Below are 13,698 nucleotides of genomic sequence, written 5' to 3' on the forward strand. Positions count from 1 at the left end.
CTGAAATCGACCTTTCTAGGACCATGTAAAGGTCCTTTGTCGGATAAACATGTATCTACCTCCCTCTGGTGGTCGGCTGCATCATTACATCAATGTGTATCACTTCACTCCGACGTCACATCAAATTGGGGCAGTCCTTAGAAAAACATTTATCCAACTCGACTGCTTCACAGCACAGACATGGCAAAGCAATTGCTGAATTTGTCTCGAGCAGTTGAATCTAAATATATAACTTTCATAGCTCTACAATAAAGAATGCGACCTACACACTTCCTTAAACCTAAAATAAATAAAGAAGTAATTATGTGTGGAAGTAAAGAAATGTTTTATGTTGGAGGCAGACACATTGCATATGCTACAGAACAACAAAATGGAGCCCTTTACATAGTCCTTCTCCCCTTGTCTATAGGAGTAACACACGCTGTCTAAATGGCCCAAATGTTGATTTAGACCCTTTACCTAGTCCTTCTCCCCTTGTCTATAGCAGGGACACACACTGTCTAAATGGCCCAAATGTTGATTTAGACCCTTTACATAGCCCTTCTCCCCTTGTCTATAGCAGGGACACACGCTGTCTAAATGGCCCAAATGTTGATTGAGACCCTTTACATAGTCCTTCTCCCCTTGTCTATAGCAGGGACACACGCTGTCTAAATGGCCCAAATGTTGATTTAGACCCTTTACATAGTCCTTCTCCCCTTGTCTATAGCAGGGACACAATCTGTCTAAATGGCCCAAATGTTGATTTAGACCCTTTACATAGTCCTTCTCCCCTTGTCTATAGCAGGGACACACGCTGTCTAAATGGCCCAAATGTTGATTTAGACCCTTTACATAGTCCTTCTCCCCTTGTCTATAGCAGGGACACACGCTGTCTAAATACCCCAAATGTTGATTTAGACCCTTTACATAGCCCTTCTCCCCTTGTCTATAGGAGTAACACACGCTGTCTAAATGGCCCAAATGTTGATTTAGACATTGACAAATGTAACAGATTTTGACGATCACTAATGTCATGATATGTTTGGTAAAGTCGTAAAGAAGGTGAAATATTTTGGGTACATTTTCCTAAAACATAACTATATATGGACATAATATAAAGTATGAAAATACTTATTTTATATCATATTTGTATATGTTTTATTATACTTTTATTGTGTACTAGATCATATGGGTTGAAGTGTTTATTGTGTACTAGATCATATGGGTTGAAGTGTTTATTGTGGACTAGATCATATGGGTTGAAGTGTTTATTGTGGACTAGATCATATGGGTTGAAGTGTTTATTGTGTACTAGATCATATGGGTTGAAGTGTTTATTGTGTACTAGATCGTATGGGTTGAAGTGTTTATTGTGTACTAGATCATATGGGTTGAAGTGTTTATTGTGGACTAGATCATATGGGTTGAAGTGTTTATTGTGTACTAGATCATATGGGTTGAAGTGTTTATTGTGGACTAGATCATATGGGTTGAAGTGTTTATTGTGTACTAGATCATATGGGTTGAAGTGTTTATTGTGTACTAGATCATATGGGTTGAAGGGTTTATTGTGTACTAGATCATATGGGTTGAAGTGTTTATTGTGTACTAGATCATATGGGTTGAAGTGTTTGTGTACTAGATAATATGGGTTGAAGTGTTTATTGTGTACTAGATCATATGGGTTGAAGTGTTTATTGTGGACTAGATCATATGGGTTGAAGTGTTTATTGTGGACTAGATCATATGGGTTGAAGTGTTTATTGTGGACTAGATCGTATGGGTTGAAGTGTTTATTGTGTACTAGATCATATGGGTTGAAGTGTTTATTGTGTACTAGATTATATGGGTTGAAGTGTTTATTGTGGACTAGATCATATGGGTTGAAGTGTTTATTGTGGACTACATCATATGGGTTGAAGTGTTTATTGTGTACTAGATCATATGGGTTGAAGGGTTTATTGTGTACTAGATCATATGGGTTGAAGGGTTTATTGTGTACTAGATCATATGGGTTGAAGTGTTTATTGTGTACTAGATCATATGGGTTGAAGTGTTTGTGTACTAGATAATATGGGTTGAAGTGTTTATTGTGTACTAGATCATATGGGTTGAAGTGTTTATTGTGGACTAGATCATATGGGTTGAAGTGTTTATTGTGGACTAGATCATATGGGTTGAAGTGTTTATTGTGGACTAGATCGTATGGGTTGAAGTGTTTATTGTGTACTAGATCATATGGGTTGAAGTGTTTATTGTGTACTAGATTATATGGGTTGAAGTGTTTATTGTGGACTAGATCATATGGGTTGAAGTGTTTATTGTGGACTACATCATATGGGTTGAAGTGTTTATTGTGTACTAGATCATATGGGTTGAAGTGTTTATTGTGAACTAGATCATATGGTTTGAAGTGTTTATTGTGTACTAGATCATATGGGTTGAAGTGTTTATTGTGGACTAGATCATATGGGATGAAACATGTTTTTTTTCTCAGACATACAGTGTACGTGGAAAGTATTCAGACCCCTTAACTTTTTACACATTTTGTTACATTACAGCCCTATTCTAAAACAGATTAAATTGTTTTTTCCCTCATCAATCTACACACAATACCCCATAATGACAACGCAAAAACAGGTTTTTAGCAGTTAGATGTGTACACCTGGGGTGAGTTTCTAGTATAGTTAGTAGTTAGATTAGTACACCTGGGGTGAGTTACTAGTATAGTTAGTAGTTAGGAGTACACCTGGGGTGAGTTACTAGTATAGTTAGTAGGTAGTTAGAGGAGTAAACCTGGGGTGAGTTACTAGTATAGTTAGTAGTTAGATTAGTACACCTGGGGTGAGTTACTAGTATAGTTAGTAGTTAGGAGTACACCTGGGGTGAGTTACTAGTATAGTTAGTAGGTAGTTAGAGGAGTACACCTGGGGTGAGTTACTAGTATAGTTAGTAGTTAAAGGAGTACACCTAGGGTGAGTTACTAGTGTAGTTAGTAGTTAGAGGAGTACACCTGGGGTGAGTTACTAGTATAGTTAGTAGTTAGAGGAGTACACCTGGGGTGAGTTACTAGTATAGTTAGTTGTTAAAGGAGTACACCTAGGGTGAGTTACTAGTATAGTTAGTAGTTAGAGGAGTACACCTGGGGTGGGTTACTAGTATAGTTAGTAGTTAGAGGAGTACACCTGGGGTGAGTTACTAGTGTAGTTAGTAGTTAGAGGAGTACGCCTGGGGTGAGTTACTAGTATAGTTAGTAGTTAGAGGAGTACACCTGGGGTGAGTTATTAGTATAGTTAGTAGTTAGAAATGACCTGTGAAATGATTCAAATCCAATGTATTGGTCACATACACGTGTTTAGCAGATGTTATTGCGGGTGTAGTGAAATGCTTGTGCTTCTAACTCCGACAGTGCAGTAATATCTAACAAGTAATATCTAACAGTTTCACAACATTTACCCCAAAATACATGTAAATCTAAGTAAGGAATGGATTAAGAATATATACATATGTCAGAGCAGCATTGGACTAAGATACAGTGGCACAGTATAGAATACAGTATATACATATGAGATGGGTGATGCAATATTTACACAGAATTAAAGTGACTAAGATACTGTAGAATAGTATAGAATACAGTATATACATATGAGATGGGTGATGCAATATTTACACAGAATTAAAGTGACTAAGATACCGTAGAATAGTATAGATTACAGTTTATACATATGAGATGAGTAATGCAAGATACAGAAACATTAAAGTGCCTATTGTTTCATTTCCTTAAAGTGGCCAGTGATTTCTAATCTATGTCTATAGGCAGCAGCCTCTGATGTGCTGGAGATGCTGTTTAACAGTCAGTGGTGTAGTATAGAATACAATACAGTATATACATAAGAAATGGGTGATGCAATATTTAAACACAATTAAAAGTGACTAAGATACCGTAGAATAGTGTAGAGTGCAGTTTATACATATGAGATGAGTAATGCTAGATACAGAAACATTATTAAAGTGGCTAATGATCCATTTCTAAAAGTGGCCAGTGTTTTCTATGTCTGTCTATAGGCAGCCGCCTCTGATGTGCTAATGATGGGCTGTTTAGCAGTCTGATGGCCTTGAGATAGAAGCTGTTTTTCAGTCTCTCGGTCACAGCTTTGATGCACCTGTACTGACTTCGCCTTCTGGATGAATGCGGGGTGAACAGGCAGTGGCTCGGATGGTTGATGTCCTTGATGATCTTTTTGGCCTTCCTATGGCATCGGGTGCTGTAGGTGTCCTGGAGGGCGGGAAGTTTGTCCCCGGTAATGCGTTGGGCAGACCGCACCACCTTCTGGAGAGCTTTGCGGTTGTGGGCGGTGCAGTTGTTGTACCAGGCGGTGATACAGCCCGACAGGATGCTCTTAATTGTGTAGCTGTAAAATTTTGTGAGGGTTTTAGGTGCCGAGCCAAATGTCTTTAGCCTCCTGAGGTTGAAGAGGCGCTGTTGTGCCTTTTTCACCACACTGACTGTGTGGGTGGACCATTTCAGTTTGTCAGTGATGTGTACGCCGAGGAACTTGAAGCTTTCAACCTTCACTGCGGTCCCATTTATGTGGATGAGGGGTGCACCCTCTGCTGTTTCCACGATCATCTCCTTAGTTTTGTTGACGTTGAGTGAGAAGTTATTTTCCTGACACCACACTCCGAGGGCCCTCACCTCCTCCTTGTAGGCTGTCTCATCGTTGTTGGTAATCAAGCCTACCACTGTAGTGTTGTCTGCAAACTTGATGATTGAGTTGGAGGCGTGCTTGGCCACACAGTCATGGGTGAACAGGGAGTACAGGAGGGGGCTGAGCACGCACCCTTGTGGGGCCCCAGTGTTGAGGATCAGCAAAGACGAGGTGTTGTTTCCTACCTTCACCACCTGGGGGCGACCTGTCAGGAAGTCCAGGACCCAGTTTCACAGGGCGGGATTCAGACCCAGGACATAGAGCTTGATGATGAGCTTGGAGAGTACTATGGTGTTGAATGCTGAGCTATAGTCAATGAACAGCATTCTTACATAGGTATTCCTCTTGTCCAGATGGGATACGGCAGTGTGCAGTGTGGCGGCGATTGCATCATCTGTGGATCTATTGGGGCAGTAAGCAAATTGAAGTGGGTCTAGGGTGACAGGTAAGGTGGAGGTGATATGATCCTTGACTAGTCTCTCAAAGCACTTCACGATGACAGAGGTGAGTGCTACGGGGCGATAGTAGTTTAGTTCAATTACCTTTGCTTTCTTAGGTACAGGGACAATGGTGGCCATTTTGAAGCATGTGGGGACAACAGACTGGGATAGGGAGAGATTGAATATATCTGTAAACACACCAGCCAGCTGGTCTGCGCATGCTCTGAGGATGTGGCTAGGGATACCATCTGGGCAGGCAGCCTTGCGAGGGTTAACACTCTTAAGTGTCTTACTCACTTCGGCCATGGAGAAGGAGAGTCCACAGTCCTTGATAGCGGACTGCGTCAGTGACACTGTATTATCCTCAAAGCAAACGCAGAAGGTGTTCAGCCTGTCCGGGAAGCAAGACGTCGGTGTCCTGGTCGCTAGTTTTCCCTTTATAATCCGTGATTGTCTGTAGACCCTGTGATGGGGTTCACCTTGGGGTCATGATAGGGGCTGCACCAAATGATTGATGATTTATAATAATTGATTATGCTTATTTTGTATTAATAGAAGGGGAAGGGCTATAAGACCCCTCCCCCACTTAATTTACAGGGTCCTGGACCACAGATTAGCAATATATATATTCATTATAAGGTTTAATACTGTTCCACAGTTCATTTCTAGTCTCTGCCTTTTATAGAAACGGTCTGAGAGATGTGTGAGTTATTGAAGTCAAAACAGGGTGTCTGTGAGAAAGCGCCTCAAGACCAAAAGAGATACATAGACACAGAACCCTGCAGGGGAGTAAAGAGATAAGAGACAAGTCAGACATACCACTGTAAAATTACTGCTGAGCCCTTAGAAAACACTGGAACTATTGTTCTCTCCTGCAATTTTGTATAACTGTATATGCATGGGCTTGGTCTCATGAGTAGAAGGTGTTGACGTAGGCAGTTACATCACTAGGGGTTCGACTGCAAGCGTATTAAAGCAACTTTGACCTTTTTTTATTTTGCAGAACTTACTCTGAAACATGCCTGCTGTGTTTCCGTTGTCAACTTCTGTCTGCAATTGCATTAATAAAGGTTTAATTGATTTACTTAAAGAAGATATTGTCCGATTGCTGATTTCACCAATAAGCCAATGATTGATAAGGAACAAGGAACCTACCCCAACACCTGCTACATACGTCTCGTGTCTGAGCCTTTCAACTGAGTCTCAACTTTGTCCCTATACCAACGTTTAGCGTGCTTGATTGCTCTGCGGAGGGAATAACTACACTGTTTGTAGTCTTCCATATTCCCAGTCTTATTGCCCTGGTTAAATGCGGTGGTTCGCGCTTTCAGTTTTGCGCAAATGCTCCCATCTATCCATGGTTTCTGCTTGGGGTAGGTTTTAATAGTCACATTGGGTACAACATCTCCTATGCACTTCCTGATAAACTCATTCACCATATCATTATTATGAAGTCCATTGGTTGATAAGAGGGTCATTCCATCAATAGTGCCTTTTGGGTAATTTGGTTTAAAACAACTATTTATGTCACCTAATTGTAACATTGTCATAAAGAGCACATTCAACTTCATAAAGAAACATGTTTTCCCATCTCAAGAGGTTAAAGGTAGACTCAGTGAAATGACGTAGCAACGAGCAGCTGACTAGGTATCCCCTTTCCCCTTCCCCAGCTCACCTGTTTTTTACACTATAACTATTAGATGTTTCATGTTTCTTTTGAAACATTTTTTATAAAGGAATAGTTTCACCATATTGAAATAAGAATTCAGTTCAATAGACACCCTACCGGTGGTTCACAAGAACAAGCCAGATCCAATGGTACTCAATGACCAGCTAAGCTTTGGTTAAATGAATCTAGAAAAATCAGTTGTGATAGTGTAGTAGCCTACTGCTATGGCAACCACGTCTAAACCAGAGACTGTTGGTGATCACTGCATACAGTATATAGGGTACTGTATATTGCATATATAGCGTACTGAGCGTAACATACCCCACCCTCAACTTCTGGAAAGGCCCTGTCTACACTAAATGATTGTAAATTAATAAAGCAACTGTCTTTTTGGTCGGGCTATAGAAGGTAATGGAGAGAGATATAATTATAATAACAATTAGAAAATCACCCCTACACACACACACACTGTTCGCCCCCTAAACACACACACACACACACACACACACACACACACACACACACACACACACACACACACACACACACACACACACACACACACACACACACACACACACACACACACACACACTCTTCGTCCCCTACACACTCACTCTTCGCCCCTTCTCACACTGATCTTCCTCATTAACAAAAACTGGTAATGAAATGGGAGAACACATTGGGAGGGATCTAAGACCATTCCTCCATAGAGAACATTTCTAGATTCTTGATATCCTTTGTCTGCACTTATGGACTGCCCCCTTTAATTCAAACCAACAGGATTTCAATGGGGTTCAAGTCCAGACACTGAAATGGCCATTGCAAAATGTTGACTTTGATGTGTGCTTGGCGTAATTTCCTTGCTGGAAGATCCACTTGCGGTCAAGGCAACCAGGTTTTTGGCAAAATGTACTGGTACCGGGTAAAGTTCATGATGCCGTTGACCTTGACAAGGGCCCCAGAGGAAGCAAAATAGACGCATAACATCAAAGATCCACCACCATATTTCACAGTAGGTATGGGGTTCTTTTCTTCATATGTATCTTTCTTTCTACACAAAGCCCACCACTGGTGTGGACAAAAAGCTATTTTCAAATCATCCAGCAAGTCTAAACCCCTGGAGATAAACTGAATTGGCACTTGGATTGGAACCTGTCTGTCCTGCTCTGTTTGAATGTGGCTCGATGGGGGGAAAAAACATAGTTCTTGGCATGTGATTGGTTCTGCTCTTGGGGGCGGCACGCAGCCTAGGAGACAGCACTTGTGTGTGTGCGTGTGTGTCACGTCCTGACCAGTAGAGGGTGTAGTTGGGTCAGGACGTGGCAGAAGAGAAGTGTGTAGGTTGGTTTGTTTCCTTTATTTTGGCCGTGTGGCTTCCAATCAGGCACAGCTGTAGAGGGTTATTGCTGATTGGGAGTCACACATAAGTAGCCTACTTTTCCTTTGGGGTTTGTGGGTAATTGTTCTTGTTACTGTGTTAAACGTGACAGGACTGTTTTGGTTGTCTGTTTATTGTTTTGTATTGTATAGTGTCCGTTTGATCATTAAATATATAATGAACACTAACTCCGCTGCATTTTGGTCCACTCTCTCTAAAGACAGCCGTTACTGTGTGTGTGTGTGCGCGCGCGCGTGCGTGCGCGTGTGTGTGTGTGCTTACCCTGTCAGTAAACACACCGGGGCCGCATTTGCGGACATAAGCAGGCATTTAGAGGTTTCCAGTAAAACCCTGCAAAGTCCAACCCTGTTCAAACATTCTATTTACATGAATTTACTTTTGATTACATTTAGAAAAGCAACATAAAGAGACAGCAACAGCCATTCTTCCACAGTCACATTCTCCTAACAACATCAAGAAGAGCCCACAGTAGCCTAATTTAGAGGTGACTTCTTAAAAACTCTATTCAGAAACTTAGAAACAATGGGAAACTCAGCAACAAGCTCAGAGAACACTGCATCTACAGCAGTCACACATATTTTCAACACCACTCCCTGGGATTTGGGAATTGACCATACTTTCCAGACATTCTTTACCCCGAACGCCCTGGATAATCTGAACAAGCAGTACAATGGACGAAAACTGGAAGTGGTCAGCGACATACCAATCTGGACTAAGAGCCTAGTGACATACTTAGGGGGACTCACCCGTATACCAAAAGCATCAGGCTTCGGGGCTTTAATCATATCTATAGTGATAGACATAGTCACGGCTTCCATCAAGGACCTGATCCCAGAAGAGAACAGCACAGACATTCTGCGCCGTGTATTTGCAGAAGAGAAGGCGTCCACGGTGTACAATGAAATGGAGGAAGCCCTCAAGAGATGTACGATGAACATAAATAATGAGGCTAAGATGAAGAGCGGCATCGTGTATGTGGAGCGCAGACTTAGTGTTGCGCTGACAACTCTGAAGAACTCCATGTTACATGACCACATGAAGACTCGTTCACTCAAGATCTGGGTCAACGGAGCAGCCTTCCATGTCCAGTTGCTGATTCACCTGGCTCGACTGGAGGAGGGGGCTGACAGCCACCAAGCGCTAGCAGCCGTCTTAATCTACCAGAAAAACCTGGAGCAGCTGCTCCTTAAGTACAAGGAATCTAAATCTAAGACTATCGTTGGAAAATATACCATGGGAAATCACCGTGTTTGCTGCCCTGTCTCGTACGATATTGTGGATGAAGACATTGGTCAATCTCTTTTGAGTGGATCATTTTATGCTCCCAAATATCCTCCAAACCTTTGGCCTCATCCACGAGAAATAGTAAAGGCATTGCATGATGACATTTTAAAATATCATCAAATTATACAGGTGCGAGAGCATTTCAGGGAAGTCAGGGAAAATCTGGTCGAACTAATCAGTCAGAGAGAATACTTCATACTGTCTTAGAGACTCCAGATCTATATATATATATATATTTCAAAATTAAGTTTCTTACATTATTCAGCAAAAAGTGTGAAGGCAGACTTGGAGAAGATTTTTATCATGGCTAAATTAAAGCCACAGGCTATTGTTAGAGGTGTTCTTTAAAGGAGACGGTCTACTGCGGTTGGTGATTAACCACTGAATTATTTTAATATATATATATATAATCAATATAGATCCAATATAGATCCAATTTATATAGATCCGATGTACTTCCAATTTTCGGGATGACTCGTGGTCTGACAAACACCGCTCTAGTTCTGCCACCTTTCACCACAGATGCGGAAGTGAGACACTGGCAGATGAGGAAGTGAGACACTGGCAGATGAGGAAGTGAGACACTGGCAGATGAGGAAGTGATACACTGGCAGATGAGGAAGTGAGACACTGGCAGATGAGGAAGTGAGACACTGGCAGATGCTGTGGATTGAGATCTCTATGTTAAACTGATGATTTTTGATGTGGATTGTTTTTGTTATGTAAATTTAGATTGACACACCGGTGCATCAACTCTAGGGGCTTAAATAATATACTCATATGCATTCATCTTGATTTGACTATAGATACTGATACTGGTTTACCTCATCTATGTTGTCTTTCCTAACAAATTAAACAGGGTGGTTATGTAGTTATAAAGTTCTGTATCTGTTGTCACACTGCCTACAAGTGTACAATGCATTCATCTCAATGGAAATATCCTTAAGAATTACAATCAGTTTGCAATAAAATCAGTTTGCAATAAAATCACACAAGTCTTTTTGTACATTTCATTATATTTACATTTCTCTTATATAAAACCTTTTCAGATAAAACATGACATTATTCTACCTCCATGTGTCCTGGAGCATGGTTATTTTCATGTTTGAGTTTTGACTTAATCTCCTATAACATCCTGACTCTTCTCCTCCACTCTGCCGTTCTCTGGCGTGTACAGCAGGACGCAACGTTTGAAAACATTTGTTTAATTTTTTTGGGGTGTGGCTGCCTTCAGTCATTATGGTCCGGGCCATTGGAACCAACCTGGTCTCAGACCATTTTGTATTATTCTGTATGTAAATCCGAGATATTTTAAACAAAGTTTCATTTTCAATTAGTCGGAAATTAGAAGTTATAATCTGTATAAAGGCAAAAAGGCCATTTTTGAGAAAAGGATGATCCTATCTTAATAATCGACTGGAGAACCATTTTGGGTTTAAGTATAACTTATGTATGAATGATGCTTTTAGTGAGAGGTTTAATGCTTTAATATTTAATAATTTTAGCCCCCAAACTCGTATTCTGTAACTTCTCGTATTCTGTAATGTATACGCAGTGAGTCAGGAAGCATGTGCAGAAGAAAATACAAAACAGGAGCAGCGTGCTGAATGTAACCAAAACCAATACTGCCTGATGATTGAAGCTACTGAGGGCTAAATGAAGGGAGACTAATCAGGGTGGTGATGAAGTCCAGGTGTGCTTAACGATGGGGACCAGGTGTGCTGCGCAATGATGGTTGCCAGATGTGTACAATGTGGGTTGCCAGGACTGGTGATTAGACGAGCGCCGGAAGGAGGGAGCAGGAGTAGGCATGACAGTGCGGGGCTCCCCTTGATGTCCAAGGGAGGCGGAGGGGTGTCGTGGGGGACGCCATCAGCCAGGGGACCAGGAACCACCGGCCTGAGGAGGGAAACATGAAAACAGGGTGAGATTCGGTAGTTGGTGGGGAGTTCTAAACAATAGGTTACCTCATTGACCCTCTGGAGGACATTGAGGGGCTCAGCTTCCGACAGGGCAGGGGGAAGGTTCCTGGTGGAGAGCTAGACGCGGTCACCAGTATGGAACACGGGAGCCTCACTGCAGTGGCAGTCCACCTGATCCTTCTGACGGCAGACGGCGCACTGGGGCCACACATGGGCGGCGTTCCTAGGACGCACTGGAAGGGGTGACGAAGTGAGTTCTGGGTGTGTTCCTCCCAGGGAAGGTTCAGGCCCAATCCCCCTGCCGGTCCTGGCACTGTACCACAACCAATGTTTGTAAACGTACCTTATCAAAAAGCACCATGACGATGAAGAGTCCGTCTAGCTGTACCATAATATTAGAACTGTTAAGCATACTGTAGCTGCAACTGTGTAAAAAGAAAAACAAACCCTTGAATGAGTAGATGTATCCAAACATTTGACTGGTACTGCATATACAGGAAGTACCAGTACCAGATCAATGTGGAGCTATATACAGGAAGTACCAGTACCAGATCAATGTGGAGCTATATACAGGAAGTACCAGTACCAGATCAATGTGGAGCTATATACAGGAAGTACCAGTACCAGATCAATGTGGAGCTATATACAGGAAGTACCAGTACCAGATCAATGTGGAGCTATATACAGGAAGTACCAGTACCAGATCAATGTGGAGCTATATACAGGAAGTACCAGTACCAGATAAATGTGGAGCTATATACAGGGAGTACCAGTACCAGATCAATGTGGAGCTATATACAGGAAGTACCAGTACCAGATCAATGTGGAGCTATAAACAGGAAGTACCAGTACCAGATCAATGTGGAGCTATATACAGGAAGTACCAGTACCAGATCAATGTGGAGCTATATACAGGAAGTACCAGTACCAGATCAATGTGGAGCTATATACAGGAAGTACCAGTACCAGATCAATGTGGAGCTATATACAGGAAGTACCAGTACCAGATCAATGTGGAGCTATATACAGGGAGTACCAGTACCAGATCAATGTGGAGCTATATACAGGGAGAACCAGATCAATGTGGAGCTATATACAGGGAGTACCAGTACCAGATCAATGTGGAGCTATATACAGGAAGTACCAGATCAATGTGGAGCTATATACAGGAAGTACCAGTACCAGATCAATGTGGAGCTATATACAGGAAGTACCAGTACCAGATCAATGTGGAGCTATATACAGGGAGTACCAGATCAATGTGGAGCTATATACAGGAAGTACCAGTACCAGATCAATGTGGAGCTATATACAGGGAGTACCAGATCAATGTGGAGCTATATACAGGGAGTACCAGTACCAGATCAATGTGGAGCTATATACAGGGAGTACCAGATCAATGTGGAGCTATATACAGGGAGGACCAGATCAATGTGGAGCTTAATACAGGGAGTACCAGTACCAGATCAATGTGGAGCTATATACAGAGAGTACCAGATCAATGTGTAGCTATATACAGGGAGAACCAGTACCAGATCAATGTGGAGCTTAATACAGGGAGCACCAGATCAATGTGGAGCTATATACAGGGAGTACCAGATCAATGTGGAGCTATATACAGGGAGTACCAGTACCAGATCAATGTGCAGCTATATACAGGGAGTACCAGTACCAGATCAATGTGGAGCTATATACAGGAAGTACCAGTACCAGATCAATGTGGAGCTATATACAGGGAGCACCAGATCAATGTGGAGCTATATACAGGGAGTACCAGTACCAGATCAATGAGGAGCTATATACAGGAAGTACCAGTACCAGATCAATGTGGAGCTATATACAGGGAGTACCAGTACCAGATCAATGTGGAGCTATATACAGGGAGTACCAGTACCAGATCAATGTGGAGCTATATACAGGGAGCACCAGATCAATGTGGAGCTATATACAGGGAGTACCAGTACCAGATCAATGTGTAGCTATATACAGGGAATACCAGATCAATGTGGAGCTATATACAGGGAGTACCAGTACCAGATCAATGTGGAGCTATATACAGGGAGTACCAGATCAATGTGGAGCTATATACAGGAAGTACCAGTACCAGATCAATGTGGAGCTATATACAGGGAGTACCAGTACCAGATCAATGTGGAGCTATATACAGGGAGTACCAGTACCAGATCAATGTGGAGCTATATACAGGAAGTACCAGTACCAGATCAATGTGGAGCTATATACAGGAAGTACCAGTACCAGATCAATGTGGAGCTATATACAGGGAGTACCA

Source organism: Salmo salar, chromosome 17 (assembly GCF_965601325.2).
Source record: "Salmo salar chromosome 17, fSalSal1, whole genome shotgun sequence".
NCBI classification, from domain to species: domain Eukaryota; kingdom Metazoa; phylum Chordata; class Actinopteri; order Salmoniformes; family Salmonidae; genus Salmo; species Salmo salar.